This window comes from Aptenodytes patagonicus, chromosome 7, assembly GCF_965638725.1.
Source record: "Aptenodytes patagonicus chromosome 7, bAptPat1.pri.cur, whole genome shotgun sequence".
Taxonomy (NCBI): Eukaryota; Metazoa; Chordata; class Aves; order Sphenisciformes; family Spheniscidae; genus Aptenodytes; species Aptenodytes patagonicus.
Genome location: NC_134955.1, coordinates 24,835,057 through 24,847,770, shown reverse-complemented (window position 1 = coordinate 24,847,770; position 12,714 = coordinate 24,835,057). Strand labels below are relative to the sequence as shown.

The 12,714-nt window shown below is 35.8% G+C and overlaps 1 long non-coding RNA gene across 1 annotated transcript; it reads right to left on the bottom strand.

The window, feature by feature from the left end:
• Positions 1–233: 233 nt before the first annotated feature.
• LOC143162824 (uncharacterized) lies at positions 234–7,970 on the bottom strand. The gene is made up of 3 exons (XR_012995798.1): positions 7,939–7,970; positions 7,707–7,854; positions 234–589 (listed from the first exon to the last, which is right to left on the bottom strand). It is a non-coding gene; the product is annotated as an uncharacterized LOC143162824 (long non-coding RNA).
• Between the last annotated feature and the right edge of the window lie 4,744 nt (positions 7,971–12,714).

Sequence of the window (12,714 nt, the reverse complement as noted above, 5' to 3'; positions counted from 1 at the left end):
AAGCTGCTGCTTGCCACTGTTAGATATCAGTGTGAATGTAAATTCCAATGACTCTCTCACATGCAGGGATGCAAGTTTAATCGGTCTGTAAGCTGACATATGACAGGTTAGACCACTGCTTCTTGTCTGACACTAGAAGAGGAAAATATATCTCTAGTAGAAAAAGAAAAAAATTTACTTTAATCTTTCCAGAAATAAAGCAATAAAGAATATCAAACCATCAGTAAATTATTATTACCTTTAATGCCTTAATACTAGTCAAGATTTTAACACTATTTTGCTTTAGAACTATTAATTATACTTGACTGGAAAAAAAAAATTTGGGAGAGTAAAATTAATGGTTTCAGGAGGCCTAATATCATCTGGCTTTAATATTAAAATATTTATGACAACAGGCTAGAAATTTGGAGGAAAATGTGTTTTTGAGGTTACTCTTCCTACAATACTAGATCATATATTTTATCAAGAAACCTCATCCTTCATTCACAGATAGGAGCTCAGCTGGCCACCCAGGAGTAGCTCAGTGTGTCCACTGCCCACTTCTTGCAGTTTCTTCCAGTTCCTCACAGCAACATCAGCAACTCTAGAACTAAGGAGGAAACACATACACATTAATAAAAAAAATCAGAAGGCATGAAAAGGCTAAATGATCCTCTTGTTTTCTTTATCAACTTCTCTCTCAGGATTTCAAGATGTTTAAAAAAACCACCAAAATCAATTTATTTTATCAGCACCCTTCTATTCTCATGTTCTGCTTAAAAAAGTCACAGAAAGTACTAGGCATCTAAGAAAAATGTCTAAATTTTCACTTTCAATTTTACACATGTGCTTCTGTATCTATAAATAATATTTTTTAATTTTACATAAGTTAAGAGTTATGAATTTATTTTATTATTATCTGATGCTAAACAACTTTTTTAATGCAATGAATTTAAATTAGAAATCTTTGTGCTTTGGAATGGAGTACTGATGTGGAAGTCACTATTCAGGGCAGACAGTTTTCTCAAGTGAATAGTATTTTTCATTTTCCCATTTCAGAAGTTATAGAAGAGTTCATAACTCTGAAATTCAGGTGCTTTCAAAATGGTTAAGCATCCAGAAATCAACCTATCATTAATCATTGCTTATTATAGACAGTTAAGCCAAATTTTTAATAACAAAATGTACTTCTCATAGTACAGCATAGGTGCTTATTTGTAAGCAAGTCTGTAACAAGATATATCTTTAGTCACAACTTTGAAAAGAATCCAAGTAGATTGCACTGAATTAGAAAGAAACTAATTAAGAAGAGTCAAGCCTGAATCCATCTCTCTTGCTTCAGAGAGCAAGTATGTCTACTTTTTTGTATCTTTTTCCTTCCAAAAGCTATTTTAAGTGCCAATTATTTTAAATATACCTAATTTCAATTTCTGTGTTTTCAGCAAGCATATGTGTCTCACAAAGAACAGGAAAAATAGAACTACAGAAAATAAAAAATATATATTTTATAGAATAGTCCTAGTCATTCTATTCCTATTTTGTTTGTATGTAGTCTCAAATTCTCTTCCACTACTATTTGAAGTGAATGTGAAAAACTTTTTTAATTTCAGGTAAAAAGAAACAAAAGATTTTTTTCCCCCCTGTGCTGAACCCGACCCAAGTTCTATTTGTGTAAGTGTGTGTGTAATGTCAAAAAAATGCAATAATGTCCAATATCTAATGTTTCAGATAAAGCTGTAAGACATCCATACCCATTCTTGTCTTTGTTTTCAGTACCTGGAGATTTGCTAAATCAGAGGTTATCCTGAAGTTTAATATTCCTTCCAAATTTTTAAGAGTTGATTCTTATAATCCAGGATAACTTTGACTTTCTTAAAAACCTTCAGCCTATCTTATATTCTTGACCTCAGAGCTTCCCATTGGCAGTGAGTACCACAGCTTAATCCTGTAGCATTAAAATAAGATTTTTTTTTTTTTAAATTTTGAAATAATCATGTTTTCTGCAGTCTTATTTGAAGACTTCAAGACATTTCTACAAATTTAATTTCCCATTTTCTGCAGGGATAAGGATATGTGACCATTTGCCAAACTTTGCTATAGTCAAGGTTAATGGTAGAAAGAGCTACTTTCCAGTTTGCTCAAGTAAATATCCATATGTGCACTAAAATTATTCCCTTTGATCCTATAGTAAAGTAAAAAGCAAATTAAGTATGATCTTAGACTACGTAATTATTCTTTCATTGTGCCAACTTTGCCAGTGCATACTGATTTCAATGGGTGTCAAAGGGATCCTTAAAATTACTGGATTTAGTAGAAATACATTGCAGGACTGAGCTGCTTGTTTGTTCCTTTATCTAATAAATAATAATAATAATAATAATAATAATAATAATAATAATAATAATAATAATAATAAAGTATTATTATCACTGTGTATAATTTCTGAAAGTTTTTAAGACCTCCTAATTCTCTGTGCTGTTTTTGGCTGGAGTAGAGTTAATTTTCTTCATAGTAGCTAGTCGGCTGGGGTTAAACCACAATGTTGTCAAATGGCTTTTTAAAAAATCTATCATTATCAGTGTGAAGAAAATGTATTTCTGGCGTTAACAATTATAGTATGAGATAAAAATATAAACCGTAGCAGAAACAAACAAGCAGAATCACCTCATTTCTTATATATTTTTCAGTCTGTGATCACTTTTGTGACATGAGTTTATGGATTTGGGTCAACAGGGACTAGCAATACTGTAAACTGCCTCAAAGTAGTTTAAGCTATTTAATGGATGACAGAATGAAAATTTGTAATTTTTAATTTTATCTAAGTCATATTTTATTTTCTGTTCTAGTGAAAATAGTAATATTGCAACATTATTATTATTTGCTGTGGGAGAAAGATATCTTTACTGCTGCATAGAGATAATACCTGGAGATTACTTTCTGAAAGAGACAAACTGCGGAGTGCTAGACAATCAGCTGAAGGTAAGCAACCTTCAACAGAGACATAAGGCAATATGAAAAAATCTGTTAGCTGTTAACACTAGGGAAGTGATATTAGTGTTTGTATGCTTCCAAGACCCACAGTATAGGCATAGCACTTGTGAATCTATGTTTTGGTATTGCTGTTTTCCCTGGCCTATTAGTTAGCATATTGGTCCCAACAGCAGACAAATTCCAGCCCTTTCTCAAGTAGCTATCAAACTATTCTATAATAAATATTGATCAAAGACAGAAGTTCAGAGCTTCGCATTCCCATGAGGGTTCCTTGTTCCTCAAGTGTAGGCCCACATATTCATCAGCTCTCATTTGCTGAGTCTCAGTTGAACAGTGAAATTTTAATTACCCCATTCATCCTTGGAACAGCTTCAGTAGGAGGGACCAAAAGAGCTTGATGACCACTTGTTGTTTGGGAGAGTGCTAGCCGGGCTAAAAAGTGCATGAGAAAACATTCTCAGAAAATATTTTGCCAGATGATCATGTTCCAGTGTCCTGCCTCTGTTGACCATTCTAGCATGGGTATAGGTCTCAGTGTCTGGGGAACCCAGTGATGGGAAGTTAAAGGCCAAAGGATTGCGGGTGCTTCTAGACAACAGCTGAACACAGGCCTTTAAGATCAATGCTGTGGTGGAAAGGCATCCATTTATATGCAGAACTATATATAAAACTATGAACTGTTTTTGTGCTCCTATAATTGTCTTTGACTTAATATCTCCTGACTACATGACTAAGGTGGAATAAATACTACTACTAATAAATGAATACTAATGATAAATAATAAAACTAATGAATGTCACAAAATTATGTAAAGCCTGGCACAAAATTCACTACAAGCACTGGTGACTTATTAGAACTGCAGTTTAGGAACTGCTGATTGTCATTTATGAACTATAACAGGCTGAGAACAGTAGATTAGAGAATTCACAGTAGATTGATGAGAGGTCAGAGGGTTTTTACATCTTCCATTAGGGATGCTTTGTTCATCACGGTTTATCAGGTGTTGAAACTTTGGCAGAACTGGCCTTTGAAAGAGCAAGCTTGACTAGCTCTTGGTTTTGGGCAGTACTGTTGAATGTCTTTGTGCTTTGATATAACGTATATGTTATGAAGTCTGGTTTGTATTATAAACATTAGCTCCAAGTCTGAATGCATAAAATGGTGGATGACCACTCTTCCTACAGATTTTGGGGCTAGACTCACATTTACATGAAACTCAGCTTTGCGTTTACATTTTGTGTCATACATCCTCATATCTTTCATATCCTCAGGTGTAAACCAGAAATACATGTAAGCCTCTGAAAAATAGTTTGTGGAAATGCTGGCATTTGTATCGTGCAAAGGACTCAGGAAATTTGATGAGTGCAAAGCCATGTGATAAATTTAAAACATCAGTGCCTTTTTCCAATTTCCAAGTAAAAAAAGCATTGCCTGAGGTAAATGGAACCTTTAATGGCCCTGTAAATGAGGCTATGGAAATCCTCAGGACTTCTTAGATAGGTTCTTCCTTAACCTCTTCTAGCTGGGTAAGATAAATTCCAAATGTAACTCGCTTTCTGATTTCCCCAAATCTATTTTCTATCTACACTCAATAGCATTTTGCCTTTTCTCTTCCTACCCTTGAGTCCTTGAATTGTTCCAGCAGTGCAACAATTGTCTCACAGGCTGGCACCAATATATCATGAATTCTACAACTGCTGTTTTTTTCAACAAAGCCTGCTACTCATTTCTGATTTTTGGTCATAAGTCACTCAATTTTTCCACTTTGTATTCCAAAAGCAATTTTGGTGATAAAAATCTAAAGAACGAGGAAAGTGTAGTTTAAGTACCTTTGGTAAGGTATTCAATAAAAACCAAAATATATCAGATGAATACAAGTAGAAAGGGTAAATATGTTTCACATGCAACCCAAGGATAGCAGACTTACTACAACAAGAAAGTTACTCTCGTAATTATTTGAAATCTTTCTGTTGAGCACAGTAGTATAACATGTTGTAAAACTACATAGCCAGGAAAAAAAAAATCCATTTGGGGAAAATATTCTCCAGAAACAATGGAACAACTGTGGAGCAATATATGATTTCTCACTTGAGTCTACAGTCTACAGAGAAGGTGACAGACTGATATTTTCATATTAACTCTTGTAAGAATTTTCCACTTGAAAACCTTTCAGATAAGAAGTATTCACAGAAGGCTCTATGCCTGGACATCCAGCTAAATATTAAGTTGTCCCAGCTTCTGCTCACCTCCCTTGCTTCTGCATTCTACATGTTTTCCTATCAAAGATGGTGTTACATCTCCTGAGTCATCCTTTTCTGTTTTCTGAAAGTCTGGTCACATGCCTGGGGAGGCTTTCACCTGCTTATCAGACAGAGTAGAGCAATGGGAAGGTGTCAGAGCCTTTTGTAAGTGCTCACTCTCTTGGAAAGGGTGAGGAGTCATTGAGGGGTAGAAGCAGGGCTGACAGGAGTGAAACTGTATGCTGCCAGGGGAGCTAACATAACCAAAAGACAGAAAGTTGATGATACCCAAGTACCATGCATAGTAAAATTCTTTCCTTTCTCATATAAGCAATGTTATTGTACGACATTTTATTGCCTTGACTGTACAGACCTCTGAGTAGTTCAGGGAATTAGGGAGACTGCAGTTTACAAATTTTCTTTTCCCTTCATATAAGCTGAAAAATGTTCCTAGTAACCTGTAAGTATTTAAGCAATAGAAAGCCTAAAAATGATTCTTTAAATGACAATAAAGACAATACAGTATGCTTACATAAAAACACATTGTTATTAATTCTGTAGGCACCATTAAAACCTCTGCATTGGTCCTGCACAGTAATGTGGTACTGCAGCAACTTCACATTTTTAGTATGTCAATATGCCACAATTATTAGGTACCTGGAATGGAAAATGCAGGGGTTTTTTGATGTTCACTCCTGTACCTGACTTCAGTCTGTGTTCATATTACAGCATATATGAAGTGACCTACTTAGCTTCAATCCTGTAGTAAGCTTTTCTTTTTCAGATCCATTAAACCCAATTTTTGTTTATCTTATTGTAAGTTTTGGCACTTAGTATCTAGAATGCTGGTAACCACTAGGAAGTTTGTGTGGTTAGTATGTTATACTTACTTCCTCCTCTTTGACCTGCAGGGTTAGATTTCTATTAGGATCTTCAAAATTCAGTAGGTTTCAATTTTTTTCTAGGTTCAGATTAAACCAATGTTTCGTCTCATCTTTTTGTGATGTTTCCAGCTGCAGTTCATCCTAGCTTTGGGGTGAATTTGCTATGTTGGCAAATGTATAGCTCCTTTAAATCCAGGTTTACAAGTCATTTATTAAAATAATTCATAATTAATTGAGTTTCTAATTTGCCTTTTGGTGAAGCACCCCTGGATGCACAGCATTAAAAGTTCTATTGAAGTGTGGCCTGATTAACAGATTAATAGATTTTGCTTTTTACAGGAGCCTCTTACATATGTGAGCATAATTATATTCTACCACTTTCAGAGAAAAATGGAGTAATTCAGGCAGAGAAATGCTTTGGTCTTGTTATTTAATTAATTTAATGTTGTGTGAAAAGGCCAGATTGACAATTCTGCAGAATCAAGTTCTCTTTATCCATAGCACTATTCAGCATTGAACTGACCCCCCCCATTTCCTATAACTCCCTTCTGCTTACCAGTGTGCTCCAACCTCAAGCAGAATTAGTTTAGAAGGAAAAATTTAGTGTAGAATGCTGAATTGTCTTGAATTTAACTATTCAAATTCATGCAACTAACATTCTTGTTATTTTTAGCTCTTTTTCTTCCTTCCAAAGTCCTTTGATTTCTATAATCTTGGGTATCTCCTTATGAACCATAATTTGTTTCCCTATCCCATTTATTTTTTCTCTAGAACAGGTCTTTCCTGTGGTATTTGGATAGGATTTCCCTTTCCACAGTATCCCTGAAGGCTTCAAGTCTCAACTCCTTTGCAAGAATAATGGTGGTCCTGGAGTGCAGGACAATACTATTCAACCCTTGCAGTGTATATAAGGTACAAAAGACCATGATAGCTCTACCTTCCTTGTAGGAAAGGAGGCTAAAAAAATCTCTCCTAACATACATTTGCTAAAAAGGTGGGCATATTTTTACAAAATATCTGAAAGTGCATTCACTTGCATATCTGGTGTAGGGTTTCCTGGAATCTTCCAAAATTTATACACAAATAATCTGAGGACTGATATGGATATTTTGTATGTCACTAGTGGTAACTATTTGTAGGGGTGACAGACTTGTGAATCAATATGCCTACAATACATTTACCTGTAAATAGATTTCTATTTGTAGAGCAACTGCAAGAAAAAAACTAAGACTAATTTCATCTATTTCAGATGAACAAGAAAATGTATTTCAAGCTGGGCTGAAAATTACAGTTGCTTTACAGAAATAAGCATATCAGTTCCTATACAGTAACATCTGAAATGAAGAAGAGACGAGCGAAAGAACTGTCACTCATTACCATAAGTAATGAAGGCTGACTGGGCTTGATAGGAAAAGCCTCATTGCCAGTACAGCAACAAGCTGATGTATAGCAAGCAACTAGTGCCACAAGGCCTGTAAGCAAAAGACAGTGCAGTTCCTTCTAATGAAAATTTCTTATGTGTACTTGTATCTTATTTCCTGACATGAGCTGCAGTGTTCTGCACATTGCTTTATCTCTTTAAGGTTAGACATTTCTACATCTTGTCGCTTACCTTAGCTTTTATTGTATCCAACTCCTCTTCTAACACTGGATATTGTTGCTGGCTTGAAACACTTCCTGAAATTTTATTTCTGTGCCTTTGAGACATGTTGCTGATGCATGTTGGTCCTTCACCTTCTTTCTTTCTTTGCTAGGACTTTCTTGAACAGAAATGCATATATGTAAAGCTGGTATGGGTATTAAGGTTTCACAAACAGTTTCACTACTGCTGGAGATCTACATACCATCCCATCCCAGTTTACAATGACCTTTCTGTTCTTCAGTGGCTATTTTTACTCTGGTTATTCTCAGATCCTGAAGGTTGTGTTTGTTTATGCTGGCTGCAGTTTGAAGGGGCTACAGATAGAGTCAAGTGTCAGTATAGTAGCATTTCCTTGCTCTGTGTTCCTTGCCTGGGACTTCCCTGAAACACTCTAGACAATTAAGATGTTTTTCATGACAATAAACAGAACAACTCATAGGCCAGCGGGTATTCACATCCTAAAACATTCACTTTGGAAAATGACCTTTGGGACTTCTTTTTCTCTACTGATTGAAGTTCTTGCTGACTAGCTGCTTCATAAGGAAGCTTGCCAGGTGACTACGATATTGACGACAGCTTGAGTTTACAAGTACACACTTAGAAAATAAAATAAGTTCAATTACCTGTATGCAACAGTGATGATGTTTTTTTCTAGTGACAAAAATAAATATATTTACTAGCTTTAAAAACTTTCATTGATGAGATGCACTGCTGCATTGTAGAGCTGAAAATGCCTCTAGCATTTGCAGCCACTATGAATAAATCTCTACTATATGGTGCAAAATAACTTTTACCAAGAAAACAAGCCTGTGCCCTCTGTTTCCTTGAGTGAAAGATTTGGAGCTAATTGAACAAGCAGCAAAGTTTTAACCCTAAATAGTGTTTACTTCTAAAATGGTATATTTCAACCATGACATTTCAGTCCTGGAAATGCTTTTGTAGCAGAAGATTGTGAGAGTGGATCCTTCAGCTGTTACTGTGATTCACTGCAGTCCTAACCTTTCATGTATTTGCAATGTCAGGACTCACACTCCTTCACCTCTCATGTATATCACAAGCAGTAGTAATTCTTAACTGTAGTCCTCTGCTATTTCAACATAGCATTTTGATCTTGGCTTGGAGCAGTTTCTAAAATAACTTTCCTATACTCCTGAGGCAGATTTGTCAGAACACCTCAGTCCTGATCTTCCGTATTCCCTGGATCTGGGTCTCTCTTGCACAGAAATACACAGACACTGGAAAATTTCTATGGTGCTTTTGAAATGTGCAAATGCGTGAAATAAAATATGACCATTCTAAGGAATTTTAACAAACTTTAGTCCTGAGCTGAGGTTTAAAAGGGCACTGCCTTTACATTCTTTGTGTTGTTACTGTTGATTAGTGTTACATCAAATCAACTCTTTCTCTTTGTAATATCTATCTCAATGTTGTACAGTTCTGGATGGAGAGTTAACATTTTTTTGGAGTCAGGGTAGTCAAACTGGTATGCCAGCCTCATCATTTTAAGCAGTTTTGAAATAAAATGGGAGATGGTAAGTAATGTTGTAAAAATAAAAGCCCAAGTACTTGGAATCTAAAATGTTATCTCGCACTCTTTTTTTTCCCCAAAGAAGATTAAATTAGTTCAGTACAGCTCTGGTTATAATGATCTGATTCCTGGTGCTACTGTGATTAAACTGGGTGCATTAAAGTAAGCAATGATAAATTAAAAGCACAGTAGAAATCTTGGTGGTTGTGAACAGATGAGTAATCTTAATTGGAAATAAAATATGCCCATTATTCTGTGCTATAAATGGACTTTTATATTATGAATTGAGGAGATAAAAACTTGATGTGTGGTGCAGTGCCACATTAGAGAGAAGTTCAGTACAAGTGTAGGGAGTAAAGCCTTTTCTCAGATTATTAAGGACAAACACAAGCTTTCACAATGCCTCAGTAGCATTTCTTTGCATGTGCAAAACCAGATGCAAGCAGTAACCTTTCTGTTGAACATTCAGATTTCCATAATTCTATTAGAAAATGCCCTCTAAGTACTTTTCTTTAAAGTGGTGACACAGTATATTCCCATTTATTTTACTTCCCAGCACTTCCCAGACTAAATAACAATCGGTACTGTTTTGAAATCCATACAAAATGGCAGAAAACTGAAGCTGCAAAGTAATTACTTAAAGCCCAAAGAACCTAAGAAAAATCTGTGTCTTTCAGTTTAGTGGTTCCATGTGATCAACATGTATGACAGTATGGAGAATCCTGTCATACAGGATACAATCGGATACAATACACATTTGAGCCTATTGAGTCAAAACTTTCCGATCCCTATCAAATTTCAAGAGCCTGTTACATACAACGCCAGTTGTGAACAAACTCTCAGACAAGTGTTTTGAGGCTCTCCTTTTTGTGATTGCTGTGTGTGGAGCTACATAGATCCAACACTCAAAAAAGAAATTACAAAATCTCTCTTCCCAGAACCTAAGTATTTCAGAGCATTCACAGCTCTAGCAGGCAGTCTAAGATATAATTTGCACTTCTACCACATATGATATTGTTTACCTGAAATTAAGTGATAGTCTTAAAAGTAAAAAAAAAACATTTCTGCCATTAAAATTATGAACAAAAATGAGATTAGTCCCAGTGCTCATGCCTGTAACCTAAAGCTCCAAATTTATATAAATTAGAGAATTTTGCTTTTGAAAGTAAGATTTGATCCATAGAGCCAAATGATTAGTGAAAGAAGTGATCATATAACTTCTACTATAATTAGACTGCAATATAGCAATTAACCAACCTAGATAATTAACTGAACAAAGAATAATTGTGTCAGCTCTGAGTGCTGGCAGCTGGTACTCAGTGTTTGCCAACATGCCCTGTTGTGTTAAATTTAGTTACGCTGAAATAACCTGCATGTATTGTATTTGTATTAAAAGATTTTGTTTTGCCTTATAGAAGCACTGCTCTTCATACAGTTCAGCAATCTGAGGGCTGAAGGTTACAGGGACAGAGAACTCACTAAGTTGGAGAATATGATCTAATAATTTTGTTCTACTTTACACCTCTGACCCTCATTTTAAAAATTATTCACATGCGGGTGACTGCCAAATTCTTGCTATGTCTGCTTTATGCAACATTTCCACTGATCCTAAACTGCACAGGATCTGAGACAGCCACCTTATGAGCTCATATATCACATTTATAAGCATCTCTAGAGACAGCTAATGCAGAGATACAGATAATGCAGAAAGATATTCCATGGACTGCAAATTTTGAGGGCCTGTAGTCTTGAATTACAAGTGGAAAACAAGGTATGTTCTGGCTCTTGCTCATGTTTTGCTTATGCCAGCCCAATTTCACTGAAGCATAATTTATTTGCTTCTTTCCTACACAACAAGAGAATAAATCTATGAGTTAATCCTGAGAAACTATGTGGAAATTGATAAGTATCCTGCTTTAGAGTCACTAACGCTGGAATTAGCTTTTCTAGTTGGTCCAAGGAAGACCAAGTGTGTTAATCCTCACATTCAATACATGGTGTAAATCTTGTATATCATTTCCATCTTCTTCCTGTACCAGAGGTAGCATAGTGAGAGGACAAGGATTGGGGTGGTCTTTATGCTAAGTTTGTTTTTCAGTTAAGTAACTTATGTCACTGTGTCCAGTGTGTGCCTGATTATTATTATTATAAATAAATCTAAAATGAATACATATCTGCTACTCTCCAAAATTAGACTAATATTAATTAAAACCTCAAAGTATGTTGTTCTTTTTCCCTTGTTACATCTACAGATTTTATGCCTTTTTTACAAAAGAATTATACTGGCTGCAAAATGAGTGAATTTGAATGAGTGAATTCCTGCACAATCAAATTCAAAGCTAACCCAGTATTTAGTAAAGATTCAATGTATTTGCAATGCTTTGGACTAGACTCTCAGTAAAGTGGCACTCAGGCCTACTTTCTCCTATGGATTTTTTGGAGTCCAAGAGCAGAAGTATGCCTCCACCCTCAGTACAGTACACAGAGAGAATTAAGAGCCTCTGTATATACTGATACTAAAACTCAACTTTGAGTAAGATGCCTCATAACCCTTTGAACATATTCAAAGGTGGATGTGTCTAGGATCCTACCTCCCTTTTTCCTTGCGCCCCAGAGCTGAGGAATTTGCAATTGCAGGGAAATGTTACTCTATTTCTGGTGTACAGTCAGGAACCATTTATAGCCAGAAACAAGTTATTCTCTCCAATTGTAGGTGGTGGTGATGTTCTCTTACCTTTCTTATTACAATAGTCATTGCAACAATTGTCAAACAAAAAGAGGTCAAAATTCAGTTACTCTCTTAGCTTAATGGGGTTAAAACCTGTCTTCTAGAAGAAAATCTTAATCACTAGGCTCTAGATTTGAAGACTCTTCTTGAACTTAGTCCAGAAAGTGTTTGCTGGCCCTGAGTCGAGTGTCATGGCTCATCTTGTCTACATTCTTAAACTTTCTTGTTGTTCCCAAAACAGTGTTTCTGCATGTGAAGTGCTAACTGGGAACAGGCCTTAACACATTCTCTGAGGGGCGTTTGACCTGTGCCAGCGAGGTCAAACATTTCTCAGGCATGAGCGGGGGAGAGCATTTGCTAACAGTTAAGTAAGTGTGACCTTTCTAGACTTAGGTGTGAGCTCCTTAGCTTGGAGCCTTTCTCTGCATGCTCAGAAGTAGAACTTGAAGGACCATGGACCTTTGAAACTGAGCACAGGCAGAGGTTGCTGATCCACCCTAGGTTAAGAATGCACATATGAATGATTTTCACTGATATGGGCCTAGCAGTTTATGAAATGCCCAACCAATATGACATTTCCCCATCAGATTACAAGTTATAATGATAATAGCAGAATCCTTTTATCTTTTGTCATGTTTACTAGTAGATGTGTGCATGCCTTTTGTGCTGTGTTCTTAATAATAAATTGACAAGGATAATATGGTCTGGCAGGGATTTAACAC